Source organism: Trachypithecus francoisi, unplaced genomic scaffold, assembly GCF_009764315.1.
Source record: "Trachypithecus francoisi isolate TF-2019V2 unplaced genomic scaffold, Tfra_2.0 Lachesis_group9, whole genome shotgun sequence".
Taxonomy (NCBI): domain Eukaryota; kingdom Metazoa; phylum Chordata; class Mammalia; order Primates; family Cercopithecidae; genus Trachypithecus; species Trachypithecus francoisi.
The window spans coordinates 47,784,329-47,801,722 of record NW_022681474.1 but is presented as its reverse complement, the minus strand read 5'-3'; the positions used below and the strand labels follow the sequence as shown (position 1 = coordinate 47,801,722).

The following is a 17,394-nucleotide window of genomic DNA, read 5'->3' as shown; positions in this document are numbered from 1 at the left end:
TGCCTCTTTTGCTCCAAAGCTCAACTACAGCATATCAAACTAGCTCCCCAAACAGACCAGGCAAAGGGCAGTTTTTTTGTTTTGTTTTGTTTTAATTAGCTTTAAAAATAAAAATCAGTCACCTCATTTACACATGGAGGTCTACTTATAATATACACCCATTTCCACAGCTTCTTCCTTTTGAGCCTCTCCTCTTCAGGAAAGACTGGCACAGTTCTTGATGATACAGAGAAGCCCAGCTGTTTAAATATTTAGGTAACCGTATTGTAAAATGTATGCCTAGCCAAGAAGCCTTTTTTGCATGGAGACATAATTAAACAGGCAGATGAGCCCATGAAATATGTAAGGCTCCTTACAAATTCTCAAAAGAATCCTTTATGAACCAATAAGAAGATGTTAGGAGAAACGCCATCCCCAGTGTGAGAGAGAAAGGTCTGGGAGGATTTGAGTGCTCGCAGAAAGAGCCACTGAGGTCACATTAGCAGGAGTCTGAGTACCCATGGAGACCCAGAGGCACAACCCTCAGAGAGTTGGCATCTCTTTAGTTCCACAAAGGAGTCTCTAGCCTCTATACTCCAGTGGCCTGTTCTCATTTAGATTGCAAATCACTTTGCATGGGTTCCTGGGAATGCGTTGAATGAACTCATGTTCGAAAGTTAGTTTAAGATTTGACTGGTATGTCCTTTGTTTGGTCAAATGCTTCCAATGCCACTGGCTCTCTCCTGCATAGTAATGAGGTCACATTAAGATTAATTACACACTTAATTTTCTGCTAAATGCTTTGCTATAGACTCTGGTTAGTTGTATTTAGTTGTAAAATAGATAATAAAAATTGCTTTAATTAAAGCAAAGCCCAGAATGCAGTAATAACAACAACAAAAATGAATCAGAATAATAATGTTGACTGCTATTATTAGACTCTTAAAATGTGCCTGGCACCATGCTATCTTTCTTTATACAAGTTGCATCTATGATCTTCACAACCAGTCTGGCAAAGGAATCATTTTAATTCCAATTTTCCTATGAAGAAATTGAAGCTCAATGACAATATCGAATTTTATCTGAGACTGTGCTCCTGGAAAACAGCAAAAACTAAGAAATCTCCCACACTTTGTGTTTTAGCCTTATTGTGAAGGACCATCCTTCCTGATATGACTTAAGCCAGACTCAGATGCCCGACTTTGTTAACCTATGAAAATGCCAGGCACGGGCTCTCCAAATTTCTATTCTTTGCCTCGTAAATGACTAGCTAAACTGTACCAACTGACAAGTGTAGACTAAAATACCTGTGACTATGACTTGAACAAACTTTATTCAATGTTTGTTTCTTTCTCAACATCCCTGAACTTTGATTTACCCTTAATCTGAGCCAGCACACAGCCCCTCCTCCTGGCCCCTCCTGAGACTATGCTACTCTAGGTAAAACCTCTCTGATCACCTGTCAGATCATGACAGCTGCCACCTCCATCCATTCATCTTGTTTCTTTCTATCTTTGTTTATTCCTCTGTATACAGGAAAAGCCCTTTTCTGCCTAACCTTTGAGGCACTTGCAGATCTCACGGTGGGAGCCTTCTCCCTACTGCAGTAGTTGCTCTCCTCCAGTTGCAATAATGTGTCTCCCCTAATTCAACAGTCCTTTAAATAAAATCCTTCCTTACTTACGACCTGATTTGTTTTATTCTATGTAAGTGATAGAACAGTGATTTAACCATATGCTTGTCTGAATCAAGATATCATACACAACACTGCATAGGAATTAAAACTCTGGAAAGTCTATGCAGACTTCTCTCATCCCCTAGAACTAGTTTTTCCATGGCACTCAGTCAATACATACATCACATCTTAGTTGCTTTCTATCTCCCCAATTGCACTGTGAACTCCTCAATGGCAGGGTTTGGTTTTGAAACTATGTCAAGAATCTGTCAAAACAAGTGTTTTCTGAAAGAATATGTAGTAAATACTGCCCCTTTCACATCAAAGAACTACTGACAACGAAGGCCGCGCCTGCCTCTCCCATCTGTCTATCTGGCTGGCAGGGAAGGAAAGAACTTGCATGTTGGTGAAGGAAGAAGTGGGGTGGGAAAAGTGGGGGTGGGACGACAGTGAAATCTAGAGTAAAACCAAGCTGGCCCAAGGTGTCCTGCAGGCTGTAATGCAGTTTAATCAGAGTGCCATTTTTTTTTTGTTCAAATGATTTTAATTATCGGAATGCACAATTTTTTTAATATGCAAATAAAAAGTTTAAAAATTTAAAAAAAAAAAAAAAGAATATGTAGTAAATATTATTTAGAATTAAATGACAGCTATTGCAGAGAAGGGGAAAAAACCCACTTTTTTTCTACTTTTCTAAGTTTTCCAGCTATGAATTTGCAAATCAGACTCACAAAAGACAGATTAACAGGAAAAACAGAACATTAACACGTGCAGCACACCTACACAGCAGAAACTCCCTGATGAGTCACTCAGAAGGGTGGTCAGAACCTGGACTAATGTATTAATAGCATCTTAACTAAAAACAATACATTTGCAGAGAAATAATAAGACAAAAAAAAAAAAGATTTTGGGATTCCAAAGGTGGCAAACTGTGGGAAGGGACATGTATGGGGGGACAAATGGAGTAAGATTTGTTTGCAAAGGTCCATCTCAAGGCTGACTTTTATCTTCTTTATGGTCATAACACTTCCCCAGGAGAGAGGATTGGTGGCTGCCTTCATATTTCAAAAGTTTCTGTTTTCAATCAGAAAAGAGAAGCCCTAGGAAGGTTTTTACTACATCTATTGAATCTTAAATATTTTAGTTCAAAATAATCCTTATGCAAAAGTGGCAGGTTTGGGGGTGGTGTATTTTAATCTCTTACACTATGCTGAGAATGTCTTTCTTTGATCCTCAGATTCTTATTTCTATTATAAGCCCCAGACTCCAGGTGGCCAGTCCTCATTGTTCTCACAGTGCTGTGTAAGTCAACCTTCAAAAGTGCCCTCTGGATACTGGCAAATCTGACCACATCTTCTAGATAAAGAGGGGTGCAGAAGTGTGCCAACGTGCAGCTGTTCCTGCCAGCAAATCCAAGAGACTATTGTCACTGCTGCACTGGGCTGTCCAAAGAAATGCTTGTGATCATGCACCTGCCACCGGAGTCGGGAAATGCTGTGAATCACGTGCCATGCTCAAAGAACCAGGTTTGGTGATTCTTTTTCTTATAGTTAGAATACAGATCCCTGTGCTTACTTCTAGCTGGAGAATTCCTCAACTGATTGATTCATCCCCAAATTGGCTCCAATGCCCAATGCTATGGTACTTTACTGTCACTATGGTACTTTAGTGCCACTGGCCAGGAGAGGCTTGGGATGGGTAAGGAGACCACAGAGTATCAGAGCATCATGGCTGAAGACAATGGCAATATCTGTAGTCATCAGAAGTGCACATAGCATGACATTCAACAGCTTGGAAAAACAGATTGACCTGAGTATATACAAGTACAGAAAGCCTGGTCATCAGGCAGAACAAGAGACTGAGAGGCCAGTGAGGACCTTGAGGGCAGCTGGGGACAAGCCACTGAAGTGGCGTCATTTTCTGGGGTAAATACTGGAGGATTGTTGTCTCACACCAAGGGAATCAATGACGTGTATGCACAGGTAGTGATTTTAAAAGCGGAGGCTTAATAGGCGAAAGAAAGAGAACAAAGAATAGCTCTCTCTCCTGCAGAGAGAGAGGAGCTCCCAAGTGGGTCTTCTGGTTTCATGGTGAAATGCATGGGGTTTTACAGACAAGCTTGAGGAAGTAATGTCTGATTAATATAGGGCCTGAGAGATTGGTTGGACTAGTTGAGACATTTGCATAGCATGCGAAGAAGCTGGCCATCCCACCGTAATCTTTTATTATGCAGATGAGATCTCTACCTTTCCAGGACCATGTTGTCTGTTCCTTACTGTACATGTGGTTGACAAAGAAAACGGAAGATGGAGCCGTCATGTTGAACATGCTGGCCCCCAGGTAGCCTTCTATGGGCATAGCTGCCGGTTTTAACCCATACAAGCTTTCAACTTGATTATCTATGTCTGCAGCTTGATTTTTAAGGCTGCTCTTAAACCCCGTCTCTACTAAAAATACAAAAATTAGCTGGACATGGTGGCACATGCCTGTAATTCTAGCTACTTGGGAGGCTGAGGCAGGAGAATCGTTTGAACCCGGTAGGCGGAGGTTGCAGTGAGCTGAGATCACGCCATTGAGCTCCAGCCTGGGTAACAAGAGTGAAACTCTGTCTCAAGAAAAAAAAAAAAGAAAGAAAAAAATAATTTGCGGGCTACTTCTCATTAAAAGGAAAACCTTACCAAGGACTTTCTTCCACTCATTATCTGCCTAAATAATTTCTTTTTAACCTGATAACATCACCTTTCGGGTTTCTTTGTTCCTTGGGGACATGTAAAGCTTCTTCTACCTCTAAACACCTTATTAGATAGAGGTCGGGGGAGGAGGGAATAAATTTAGGAGAGAAGAAAAAGACCTAATAAAGACATACATAATTTGAAAGTCATCCAAAAGAAGAGTGGGATGGGTAAATAGTAGAAAAGAGCTTAATTGATGATATCAGTTTGTAGGCTGGGAAGGGACAGTTTCCATTGTGTATCAAAGGTATTCTCTCTTCAAAGAAGGGAAGGACAGTTTGGGTTTCATGGCTCATGAGTTGGTATTATATGTATTCAGTTGATTTGGGGGAAAAGCTATATATATTTATGAGGGGAGCAGAGCACATGCACAGTGGGTAAACATGTATGTAACATACATCCCATATTCACTTTGGAGCAGGGTTTTAGCATTAAAATAGGGTGGAATTATTTGTGGCACAAAGACCATTTGTGCACAGCCTCTATATGCTGGTGAAACTGGTTTAAAGTCTGCAATTGCTTATCAGAAAAGAATGTTTGTAAGGCTGGTCCTCTGTCCAATTAGAGTTGTAGTGACCTGGGTCGTAAGTCAGAGTTAGGAGGGGTTTGATAACTCCTATTGTTAGGGAATTTAAAGCCCTAAGAATGTAGAAATTTGCCTTGCCAGCTGGATCCTGAACCCTCAACCTATAGGTAATCTTGTTTTCTCAACCTTAGGGTCCATCTTAGTTGATAAAGGGTTATCTATTTTGGTCTTTCAGATCACGTGACTTTGAGTTTATTAGAAAGAGAATGTTCAAAACTTAAAGGAACCAAGACAATTTTAGTCACATTTTAAACTCCACCTTCAATCAGCTGGAGTGAGATCTTCGGCACAAAAAAATAAACAAGCTCACACACATAAAGAAGCTGTACAGATCTGAATATCAGTCCAGAAATTCTGATATCATCACACCACAAATGAATGAGTTCTCGACAGGAGGATGTGTGCTAAAGAAATGTGCAGAGGTCAATAGTCAGCTAAGAAAGGAGAGAGATGAGATCATTCCAGGCAGATGGAAGAGTGTCAGCAAGGTCCCTGAGAAAGGAGGGTGCAGGACATATTTATGGAGTAAAGAAAAAGACCAGTGTGGCCCAGAGCAGTGATAAGTGTGTGCCTGTGGGTGTGTGGGGTGGAGGCAAGGAGGAGAAAGAGGCAGGGACATGCAAGGATGCGTCTCAGAGAGCAGTTGTGGATAAGCTTACATTTATAATTGTCTGTGATCAGACATTTTATGTTTTCTCATTCCTTTTTATTTTTAAAAAAAGTATTTATACATTTAAATAGAGACAATTTCTTGTTTTCCAGATTCATGAATTTTCAACTGAGTTGATATTTCAGCTGACTTTTCCTGGAAATGTCCGTAGCTTTTTAATTTTAACATTCATGATTAACAAAGAAAATCAGGATATGTCTTCAAGGTCTCTCTAAAATTTGAACTAGGGAAGTGAACTACAGTTACTGCATCCACTGCCCCTTAAGTGACTCCAAACGTGTGTCCAGAAAGAATTGAAATGAGTCCTGCTGAGGCACAGAGAGGACAGAAGGGTGTCTGAGAGGTTGCTTTCCCTTTATCCCCACATCCACCAGGGAGTGGGATAAAGTGCTGCTAAACAACTTGAAAAATATTTGTTTTTCACTCGCTGTCCCTTGGTGACTCCTGCAAATGCCAGGGTGCTGGTAAATTTCTAATCTCCCACCATCTCTTGAATCACCAGTAATTGCTTCTGATATGCTTCTTTCTGTACGACAAGTACTTTCTGATCAGTAATATCCATAGCTGGCTGTCAGGCCCCCAGCCCTGGCCCTCCTTCCCTAGTCTCACCAGCTTCCTGCATTTTAGGTGTTGGTGCCACAGGCTTCCCAAGGAGCTTCTCCGAGATTGACCAAGTAATGCTGATGAAAAGTTGGTCAAGGATTCACCTACTCTCTCTGTCTTCCCTACCTCTGCACAGGGGCACACAAACACACTCTTATGTATGTGTGCACACATGTATGCACTCAGACACACATGTACACTTATACATGCACACACACACATGCAAGTATATATCCATTTTACATACACATACATCATATACACATACACATGAACACACTGGTAGAATGACTGCCTTGAAGAAAGCCATAAAGTTCAGGAACCCTTGTTTCTATGACTGGACACACCACAGGGGTCCTTTTAGCGAGGTTGCTTCAGGGAAGTCAGTGCTTCTTACCAAAGGTTGGCAATCGATTATGCCCAAACACAAGTAGTGGGGGAGAAATCCATGGAGAACAGCATAGAAAAGAGGGAGCTGAGGGATGGGAAGTAAAGGGCCAGTCTCCTGTCTGTAGTGAGCTTGTCATAAAATAATGCTAGAAGGTCCAGCCATAGAAAGAAAGAAATGGTAACTTAAAGGTCCAGTCAGAAGGTGTTAGAGAGAAAAACAGGCAGCAAGGAGTCAGCATGGAATAGGTAGCTATGTAGACCTGAGGAGCCGAGGTCTTAGGAAGGACCTAGGTAAGGTGTAAAGGACCTAGACACTCCCCAGGCATGTCTTAGGAGAACCAAGCATTCCTCAGGGTGATCTTTTATTTTTTTTTGAGACAGAGTCTCGCTCTGCCGCCCAGGCTAGAGTGCAGTGGCCGGATCTCGGCTCACTGCAAGCTCCGCCTCCCGGGTTTACGCCATTCTCCTGCCTCAGTCTCCCGAGTAGCTGGGACTACAGGTGCCCGCCACCTCGGCAGGCTAGTTTTTTGTATTTTTTTAGTAGAGACGGGGTTTCACCTTGTTAGCCAGGATGGTCTCGATCTCCTTACTTCCTGATCCTCCCGTCTCGGCCTCCCAAAGTGCTGGGATTACAGGCTTGAGCCACCGCGCCTGGCCAAGGGTGATCTTAAGGTATAGTTGACAGCTACTCTGGAAGAGAAGGGACATTACCAGATATTGTAAAATTGAACAGAGGGCTCACAAGATCCTAGTTGGTCTGAATCAAGTTTGACATTCTCCTTTTTTTGCTTTTCTCTACAGGGATTCTCTTAGAAAAAGCATTCGGCCGGGCGCGGTGGCTCAAGCCTGTAATCCCAGCACTTTGGGAGGCCGAGACGGGCGAATCACGAGGTCAGGAGATCGAAACCATCCTGGCTAACACGGTGAAACCCCGTCTCTACTAAAAAAAAAAAATACAAAAAAATTAGCCGGGCGAGGTGGCGGGCGCCTGTAGTCCCAGCTACTTGGGAGGCTGAGGCAGGAGAATGGCGTGAACCCGGGAGGCGGAGCTTGCAGTGAGCTGAGATCCGGCCACTGCACTCCAGGCTGGGGGCAGAGCGAGACTCTGTCTCAAAAAAAAAAAAAAAAGAAAAAGCATTCCATTCACAATACATATCCATTTACTACTCAGCCTTCTGTGGTCAATGGAGCCTCCACAGCTTATGAAATTGCAAAGACTGAGAAAACCCCCAAGCTTAATGGTCTGCACAATAATTCCAGAATAAATACTTGCAAGAACCAAGAACTGAGAGTATACACTAGCATTTCAGCCTGGAAGGAGGGATTTTAACCAGTCAGAACACAATGACACAATTTTCCATTCATTTTTCAAGTTACCAGCCAGTCCCATTTCAGAGCAAGAAGTACAGTAATAAATAGCAAACCTAAACAGGTTTATCTGGAGATCTTAATAAATAAAAATTGCCTGCTTCAAAATATATTAGTGCAGGGCTGGAGTTAGTTATGAGAGATTGTTTGTTTTCATGAATTATAAGATGTGCATTACAATCATGAGGCTGTTGAAAACAGCAAAGAATAATTGTGGCTTAGTGCTCGAATTTATCTGGATTCAAATCCCAACTCTATCCTTTGTGAGATAAGTGACTTTGAAAAAATCTTTTGATCTATTTATTCCTCAGTGTATTGATTTGTAAAGTGCATGCAGAAATGATGCTTATATCTCAGATTGGCTTTACAAGGGAAAGTCTATGTCCCTGGGTGAAGAGCAAGTCATGCCTGCAGAGAGAGCTCATTCAAGGAATGTGGTTCATGGCGAAAAGGCATGTCCTTACAACCAGAAGTGGGATTTGAGGGCGAGACTCTAAGGGTGAATTGGACATCAGGATTGGAATGTTCTTTTGGCTATGAGGGAAATCAGAATGCTAGGAAAACCATCTTATGTGTTAGCTGGGTGTCTGCTCATGCAAGTTAGGCTGGAAGCCAGAGGGAAAGAACACAGGAAGTACAGGTGATTCCGGGGGTCGAGGTTTATGTTTTAGAAGACAGAACAAAATCATCTATGACTGTGAGCCTCAGGTAGGAGCAAGATAAGACAGCACTGAGGAGCTTTGTCTGATGAACCAGAGGGTTGGAACACCTTGTCCTTTCTCCATTATTGATCACTTCCAGAATTCAAGAAAGCCTTGTGAAAACAACAGATCATCTCATCTATGCTAAGGAATTCCCGAGTCCCTGAGTCAGAGCTCTGGAGACAAAGCACATATTCAGGAAGCAAAGGGTGGTGGGGAGCCTTACTTTGTAGGAAGAGAACCCTCCTCACAATTAGAAGATAAGAATCATAAGGATGGACAGAGATCATCCCTCACTTCTTCTTCCCCAGAGATTCTCTTTCTAGGGCTCAGACATGGAAGTTTATTCACTGGATAACATTTACACAGAGCAGAAAATCAGGAAGTTTCTAACGAGGGCCTTCATCTCAAATCACATTGCATGCCTGCATTGAGTCAACTCTGTTACTGCCCTTCAATCCTAGGATGCTCTTTAGAAAGCCAAAACAAAATTAAAACCAAAACCAGCCTTCCACCCACAACAAAATCTTTCTTCCAAAATAGGAGTTGGATCAACCTCTCTACTATTGCTCTAGATCTTGCAAATACTTCTAATGATGGACTGGTTAGGCAGTCCTCGAACAACTCTTCAATAAGGGTGATTTAAACAACTCAGTCAAGTAACTGGTTCCAAACTGGCATTTTTCACAATTAATCAGGACTGAATTTGCCAGGCAAACAAATGATGATTTCCAGTTCCAATTTAAAGATGTCATATTACCTCCAGTCTATTCCTCAGAAATGTTAAACTGTTTCATTATTCTCATTTTTTTTCACATTCTTCTTTCTTGATTCTCAGATAATTGTTGAATCAGAGGAGTCTTAATTTCAGGAGATTCCCAAGTCTCCCCAAGCCACCTGCACATGAAAAATAAAATCTAGGGATTTCTAGTTGTTTTATTAGGGGATTAAAACATCATGGGCAAGTATTGGGAAAAACCAGTAACTATCAGAACTATCTAATGATCAAGGTGAGTTGTAAAAGGCATGTATTTAGGCACCCAATGCTTTGAGAAACCTTAGTAGGTATTCTAGGGAACCTGGGCTGAGATAAACTAGCTGAGGAGTGATGCTCTTTCGAAAACCCAACCAAAATTAAGAGATGAGGGAAAGGCTGAGGCCAGGGAAGAGAGAAGAAATGGAGAATGAACCATAGAACATTCTGCCCTAGGAGAGAATTTCGGCTGAAGGATCCATGACAGAAGCAAAGCCACTCAGGTATATTTATCATCCCACAGCTAAGGATTGGGCAGGGGCAGCCTTTGGGGCGGCGAGAATATAAGCATGGCCTATGAAGTGGTCACTCTCCCCTGTCCAAGAAATTCTCCAAAACAGACAGTTTGCAAAGATTTGGCAGATGCTAAATCATCTGTGATGGGATGATGCTGGGAAGTGTGGTCAAAAGATTCTGAGATTTGGAACCCAAACCAGTGTTAGTTCTGCCCCTTCTCCTCGGGTTCATTCACAGATATGAATGCAGTCAAAATACAGATTTCTCCTCTCACATAGAAAAGAAGCTCAGAAAGTCATGAGGCCTGGACAGGGACACAGAGTGGCACAGAGGAAGGGCACCATGGGCTCTGACACAAGCCAGTGCTCCCTCTAGAGCAGATGCACTGATGTGAGGATGCTTCACTCCTCCTGCTGTCTGGGAGAGCCCTGGTACCTGAGTACCTTTCCTGCACAGATCTAGCACTGCAGATGTTCTTATGCGCCCATGCCTGGCCCATGCATTCATTGTTGAGGCTTGGACACATTTGCTATCCATGATCTCAGCCGACCATGAACTGATTTGTTCTATTTGTTGTTCCTGCCTGCTGACCTTGTTTGTCCACTTGCTGTCTGTTATGCCAGGTCTCCTTTCTGCTCCTCAGGTTACACTTGGTTCTGCGGTTCTCTGATAGCCTTTGCCTAGACCTCAGGGGTGAAAACTTGGCAGGTGCCTCATAGTCAGAAGAATGATTAAAAAAACAGTTCACAGTGTGCTCTCAAACTCTGAGCACTGGAATCAGACTGCCTGTGTTAGGTCCTAGTTCTGAGACGTAGACTCTGCAACTTAACTTTCCTGAATTACAGTTTTCTCATCAATAAGGTAAGGTGATAATAATGATACCTTTCCTTATAGTTGTGCTAATTATAAATATAGCACCATGCGTGGCACACATTAAGTGAAAAAATGCACACTGACTTTTATTAAGGTTACTATTATTTATGACAGGTTCCACTTCTTTTCCTGCTTAAACTTAACTACAAAAATTAAGGTCTCAAAACACTTGCAGATGCCATGTGGCCCAGGATCCATCTATAATCTTCTGGCCAACCTTGTGTTTCCCGAAAAAGATTTTCTGAGGAACATACATGTCTATATCTATTTGCATTTCCCTGGACAAGAGCCTGAAGGGATTTACTCCACTACTAACTATTCTGCTGAGGTCAATGTAAATTTAGCTGCATCGATTCCCCCGTGAATGTATAATTGCTGCCTGGCGGATCGATCTCCATCACATCAGCATGGTTTGGAAGGCAAGTCTGCACATAATGCGCACACTTCCTCCACTGCTGTCTGGAATGCCCACAGAAGAGTCCTCTGCTTCCTTCTGCCAAGGGAAGGTGGCCCAGAATGCTTGCTCTTTTGGGAATAAGAATTACTGGAAGATCTTCACAGGCAATATTAGAAAAATGACTTGGTGCTACTTTCTCTCCCCATCTGTAGCATAAGATGCAGTCAAGTGAAAACATTAACAAATTGCAAGAAGATAAAAGTCAATAAGCCAAAAATTACTATTTTCAGCATCTTGAAGGACAATTATGAAACAAAACTAAATAACTGCCTTTGTCTCCTTTGCTCCCAGAGGCAAACTGCAAAACCGAGACGATAAACTAGTCTTAACTTTTTCATGTAAGAAAAGAGGCCTTTGAGGCGGGGAAAAAATCTCTATTTGAACCTAAGCTATATAGATTTAAAGGAGCAGATACTTTGAATCAGCATAGGTAATGCTCATGCTAAGAGTACCTACCCACTCGTTTTTCAGTGTGATAATATTTCTATTTATTAGCTCTCTTTCATAATAAATAAAAATATCTCACACTACCTCAATCGGCATAAATGAGAGAATTTCTTCTAGTAATGAAAGAGGGGTGTCTCTTGAAACCCAAGGGCAGGAATATAGTACTAGAATTGAGGTTTGCAGCTTTTCTGTATATATATTTCCTATTTATCTCCTTCTCTGCAGACCAAGTTTCTTCACTTGCAAGTCTACATCATTAAAAAAAAAGAATAGTGGCCCCCACTTTCTGCGTTTTAGATATCAGTATTATCTAAACATAGAGGCATGACATCTCACTCAGTCTTAAATTTCAATACTGACAGATAAGCTTCTGATTAGCCTATCTTGGTTATGAGGACTCTAAACTAAAAATAAAATCCTAAGCCATCATCGACTGAATGGATGCCCTGTGGCCAAGGGGATCCCAGGAAAACTTAAAAACTGAGTTTCTAGCTATGACAGGATGGGAGATCAGACACAGCTCATTATACCCCCTCCCTTTATGGTTTAGACATAAAAACTGACCAGCATTAATGTTAAACTAGAGATCATAAGACTGATAAAATGGACTCATTGTAGCATTAAAACACCAAAATTAGAAACAGGATCTAAGGCCATGGCAGGCAGGAGTTAAGTCACTCACTCCTACACTTAAAGGATAAACTGTGTTCTAATTGCCACACATTTTTTTCTTTTTTCTTTCTTCTTCTTTTTTTTTTTTCCCCCTAGCAGCTAAATAAGCATTGGCCTTGAGATAGGCAATATTAAAAAAATTACAACTCATCCAGCTCATAGACTCTGACTAACTGATGCCCTGGCCCACCAGCCATAGCTGCAGCTTTGATTGGAGAAGAAACTGATTTTAATGAGTTTCTCCAGGTAAGAAGACTACTAACCATGGCTGGTTGTGGCTAATTTACAGAGGTTGTACATTGCATGCCTTCTTGTCCTGAAAATGCCTTTGGATGTAGAGGGCCTAATTGTAATATATTTAAATATTAATCTCCACCCCAAAATGAACATGAGTTTTATGTTATATGCATGTTTGTTCAATACACATGTGTCAGGACTACTTCCGTGATTATTCACATTTCCTCTTGTTACCTGTTGAATATGTATGTTTAGTCAACCCATTCAGAATAAAGCTGTAAGCCCTCATCTTCTGAACCCAACCCCTCCTCTTTTGAAGTGCTTGTCTCTGGTCTTGGCTGGAGGCTGTGCTTCCAGACCTGGGAGATGGCCAATTTGCAGGTTGTAACCCCTTATATGAAATAAAGCCTCCTTTCCTTTTCTACCTTTATATATCTCTCTTTTTTTAAGTTGACAAGCCCAATTAACAGCAGATAGGGCAGGACTGGGGCATGGTTACATTGCACAAAATGCCTGCCAGTAATTCATTATTGTGACCTAGAAATGGAGGAAAGGAGGATACAGCTAATGTGGTAACACTCTGCACTGGGAAGATGCTATGATAGCTATCCATGATAACTCCACTGCAGAGCCAAGACATTCAAGGAGGGGCATTTTTCATACAATCTTTTGGTTAAATCAAGCAATGTATGAGTCAAAATTGATAAGGTCAAGAAGAGCATTTATTAATACTTGCAACACTTTAGGTTGACCTATGGTTCATTTTATTCTAGCATGAGAAAAATGAGTCTCAGGAATGAGTCTCCAGTTTTTGATATTTAGGTCTCCAGGCCACCTGGAGAAGTGACTCAGATCCCTGAAGGCATCTACACAGAAAATTACAACCTGGTCAGGTCAACATCTCTATAGGTGTTCTTTCTATAGTTCTTGCAGTCTTCCTGTGGAAATCTCTCCTCCTCACCTGGATTTGCTGCTTTCCAAGTGGTCACACTTAACCCTTTGGGAATCAAGAGTTTATGATTATGGGAGGCTGCACCTCTCTACTTTCTGGCCGTAGGAAACTGAGATGGACACAGCACAAGCAATCTCATGATCGAAGTAAATCCCAGGGGCAGAGTCGCTCTGCAGCTAGCCTTACTCCCTTTCCTCAGGGCTCATCTTAGGCTTCCTTTAATTATTAAAGAGCGAATAGATCGCCCAAGTAAAAGGTGCCCCTGGGCCAGTGAAGCCCTCCTCAAGTCTGACTACCCAAGCTGTTACTGCAGAAGGAGGAGGGTAACGTCTAGATTTCCTTCACCCCTGTAGCTCCACTCTGTAATCCTATAAAATGTTTCCCTACAGAAAGAGGTCAAGAGCTGACTGGTGGAGAGTAATCATGGAGAGTAGGACATTGCAGTTTTGCATGTGGAGCTTGGCACTCAACAGGGCAAAACCAAGAGGAAAGGGAAGAGTGGGAAGAAGGGTGGGTTTAAGGTGGTCCCCAAATCCCCAGATCTCCCGTCATTTATCAGAACATGACTTGAAGAAAGAATTTAGAAATACATAAAAGTTACTGACAAAATTTTACAAATCACTTACATTTTGGCCCAAGTGTTTTTCCTTTATAAACTTTTAAATTACACATACAGAAAAAAATACACAAAACATGAACGTATGGCTAAATTAATTTTCATAAATAAAATCACGGATGCCTCTCTCAGTAGCTTCTTGTCCAAAGGTCATTACTATTCTAACACTATTAGGTAGTTTTGTCTGTTAACTGAAATTTGTATGGTATCTACTCTCTTAGGTCTGGTTTTTTTTACTCAGAATTATCCAGGGCCAATTTGTGTTGTTCGTATGTTTGTTATGTAAGTTTAATTGATTTGCAATTCTGTATAGGATCACAGTATGAATAAGACACAATATATTTATTCATTCAAACATTGATGGACATTTGTGTTGTTACCATTACAACTTAGTATTACAAATAATGCTGCTAAAATGTACATAGGTTTATATTGACAACATACTAAAGAGTAGACTTTCTGTGTCAGGAATATATATGTGAAATGAACTTTAAGATACTGCCAATGTGCCTAAGTGATTGCACGGATAAGACATATACTTCTAACAGAAAACTATGAAACTTTCCATTCTTCCACACTTCCCCAAGAAATATTATTGTTATTTTTAAAAATCTGACAATTATATTTTATATTGGTTTTTATTTGTCTGTCTGATGATTGATGGGATAAGCACCTTTTCAAATGTTTATTGGACTTTTGGATATGTTAACTGTGATATGCCAGTTCAGGCATTTTACCATTTTCTATTTGGTTCTTACTGTTTGGGGGAGACCTTCTTAAATAAAATATTTTGTTAGCTATGTATACAGCAAGTATCTTTCATACTGTAACTTGGCTTAATGGTGTCTCTTGATGAACGTGTTAATTTAACATAGTTCAAATTATTAATCACCTATTTATATTTATTAATTTTTTGCATTGTTTTTAATATGTCTTTTTTTTTTTTCTTTGAGACAGAGTCTCAAGTGTGGTGGCATGACCTCAGTTCATTTCAACCTCCACCTCATAGCTGGGATTATAGTCACATGCCACCACTGGCTAATTTTTGTAAAGACATCTTTCCCACCATAAGTTTATGGAAATATTTTCCTATGTTATTGTGTAAAAGCTTTACTATTTGCCTTTCACATTTTGATTTATAACCCACCTGCACTGAATTTTTGCATATTATGTGAATTAAGGATAAAGATTAATTTTACATAGCTATCTAAATGCCTCATGTTGATTTAAAAAAACCTTTCTCCATTGCTCTGAAGTCTCCTTTATTATAAAGCAAGTAATCACCTATATGTGGCTCTATTTCTGAGCTTCCCATTCTGTTTCAATTTTTTCTGCTTGGTATGTATACAACAGTAGCTTAAGCATTATAAAAATCTTGGTACTCAGTAGAACATTTTGTCCAACTTTTTCTTCATGGTTAATTTTAAGATGTATGAAATTTCCACTGTCCATTTGTTATCACTCTCTAGCTAAATTCTACTGTTATCAGGGAATATATAAGATTTTAATTCTTTTGAATTTCTTTATGATATAGTATTAATACATATCACTGAATACTCATAATTAAAAAGGATGCTTACTCTGGTACTGTTTTTATGCAATATTGTATACATATCAATTAAGTCAAGTTTGAAAGGGTATTCCATCTAGATCCTTTTTGATATTTTGTCTTCTTGCTCTATCAGTTTCTGAGGGAGATGTGTTACTGTCTTCCACAATAATTGGATATTGTTTATTGCTCCATTATAGTTTTTGCTTTGTATAATCTTGAGGATGTACTATTAGGCATACACATTTAGAAATGGGAAATTGTCTTTGTGGATTTTATCCTTTAGTCATTTTGAAACATTCCTCTTTAACGCTTGTAAAGCTTCCTGTTTTAATAACTACTTTTAAATAACATTAGTGTAGTTATGCCTGATATTTTTTAGTTAGCTTGTGCATTGTACACCTTTTCTATTCAATTGCTCTTAGAAATTTTTGTTCTAACACTTAAGATTTATCTCTTTTGGCCGGATGTGGTGGCTCATGCCTGTAATCCCAGCACTTTGGGAGGCCGAGGTGGGCAGATCATGAGGTCAGGAGATTGAGACCATCCTGGCTAACGTGGTGAAACCCCATCTCTACGAAAAAAAAAAAAAAAAAAAAAAAAAAAATTAGCTGGGCGTGGTGGTGGGAGCCTGTACTCCCCGCTTCTCGGGAGGCTGAGGCAGGAGAATGGCGTGAATCCAGGAGGTGGAGGTTGCAGTGAGCCAAGATCGTGCCACTGCATTCCAGCCTGGGCTACAGAGCAGGACTCAGTCACAAAAAAAAAAAAGAAAAAATTATCCCTTTTAAGATAATACAGTTTTAATGGTCTAATATTTTTTCTTTTGATTAAAATGGTTAGTTCACTTCAATTTAGATTAATTCATGATATGTTAGAGTTTAAATATATCATTAGGCCAGGCGCAGTGGCTCACGCCTGTAATCCCAGCACTTTGAGAGGCGGAGGCGGGCGGATCACGAGGTCGGGAGATCAAGACCATCCTGGCTAACATGGTGAAACCTTGTCTCTACTAAAGCCACAAAAAATCAGCTGGGCGTGGTGGTGGGCACCTGCAGTCCCAGCTACTCGGGAGGCTGAGGCAGGAGATTCCATGAACCCGGGAGGCGGAGCTTGCAGTGAGCCGAGATCACGCCACTGCACTCCAGCCTGGATGACAAAGTTAGACTCAGTCTCAAAAAAAAAAAGAAAAGAAACAAATATATATATATATTAAATTATATGTTCTTTCAGTGTGTCACAACTGATGTACTTGTTGTTAGCATTCCTTTCTAGTATTTTCTTAGTAATCAAGTTTTTAAAAATTGCATATTCTCTTCCTTTAGACATTATTTTGTTAAGCATGCTTTTACTATCTCGTTGGTGGTTAGCTGAGAGAGCACAATGTCTCTTTAAATAATTTACTTGAGCCTAATTAAAATTATTACTTTTGCCACTTTCCAAACAGTGGAAACATTAGAGCATTTTTCTATATTTATAGGCCACTATATTCTTTGCTATTTTTGTCATATATTTTAGTTTTACATATTTTTTAAAACATTTCAGATATTATTATAGTTTTATAATATTAAAATGTTAGTATTCATTGAGAGTTACTGACATGCAAACCCATTAAATTGT

The 17,394-nt window shown here is 40.3% G+C and overlaps 1 long non-coding RNA gene across 1 annotated transcript; it reads left to right on the top strand.

Moving 5' to 3' along the window:
* Positions 1-1,961: 1,961 nt before the first annotated feature.
* On the top strand, positions 1,962-17,080 carry LOC117082437. The gene is made up of 3 exons (XR_004436610.1): positions 1,962-2,185; positions 7,159-7,164; positions 17,069-17,080. It is a non-coding gene; the product is annotated as an uncharacterized LOC117082437 (long non-coding RNA).
* The last annotated feature ends 314 nt before the right edge of the window (positions 17,081-17,394 follow it).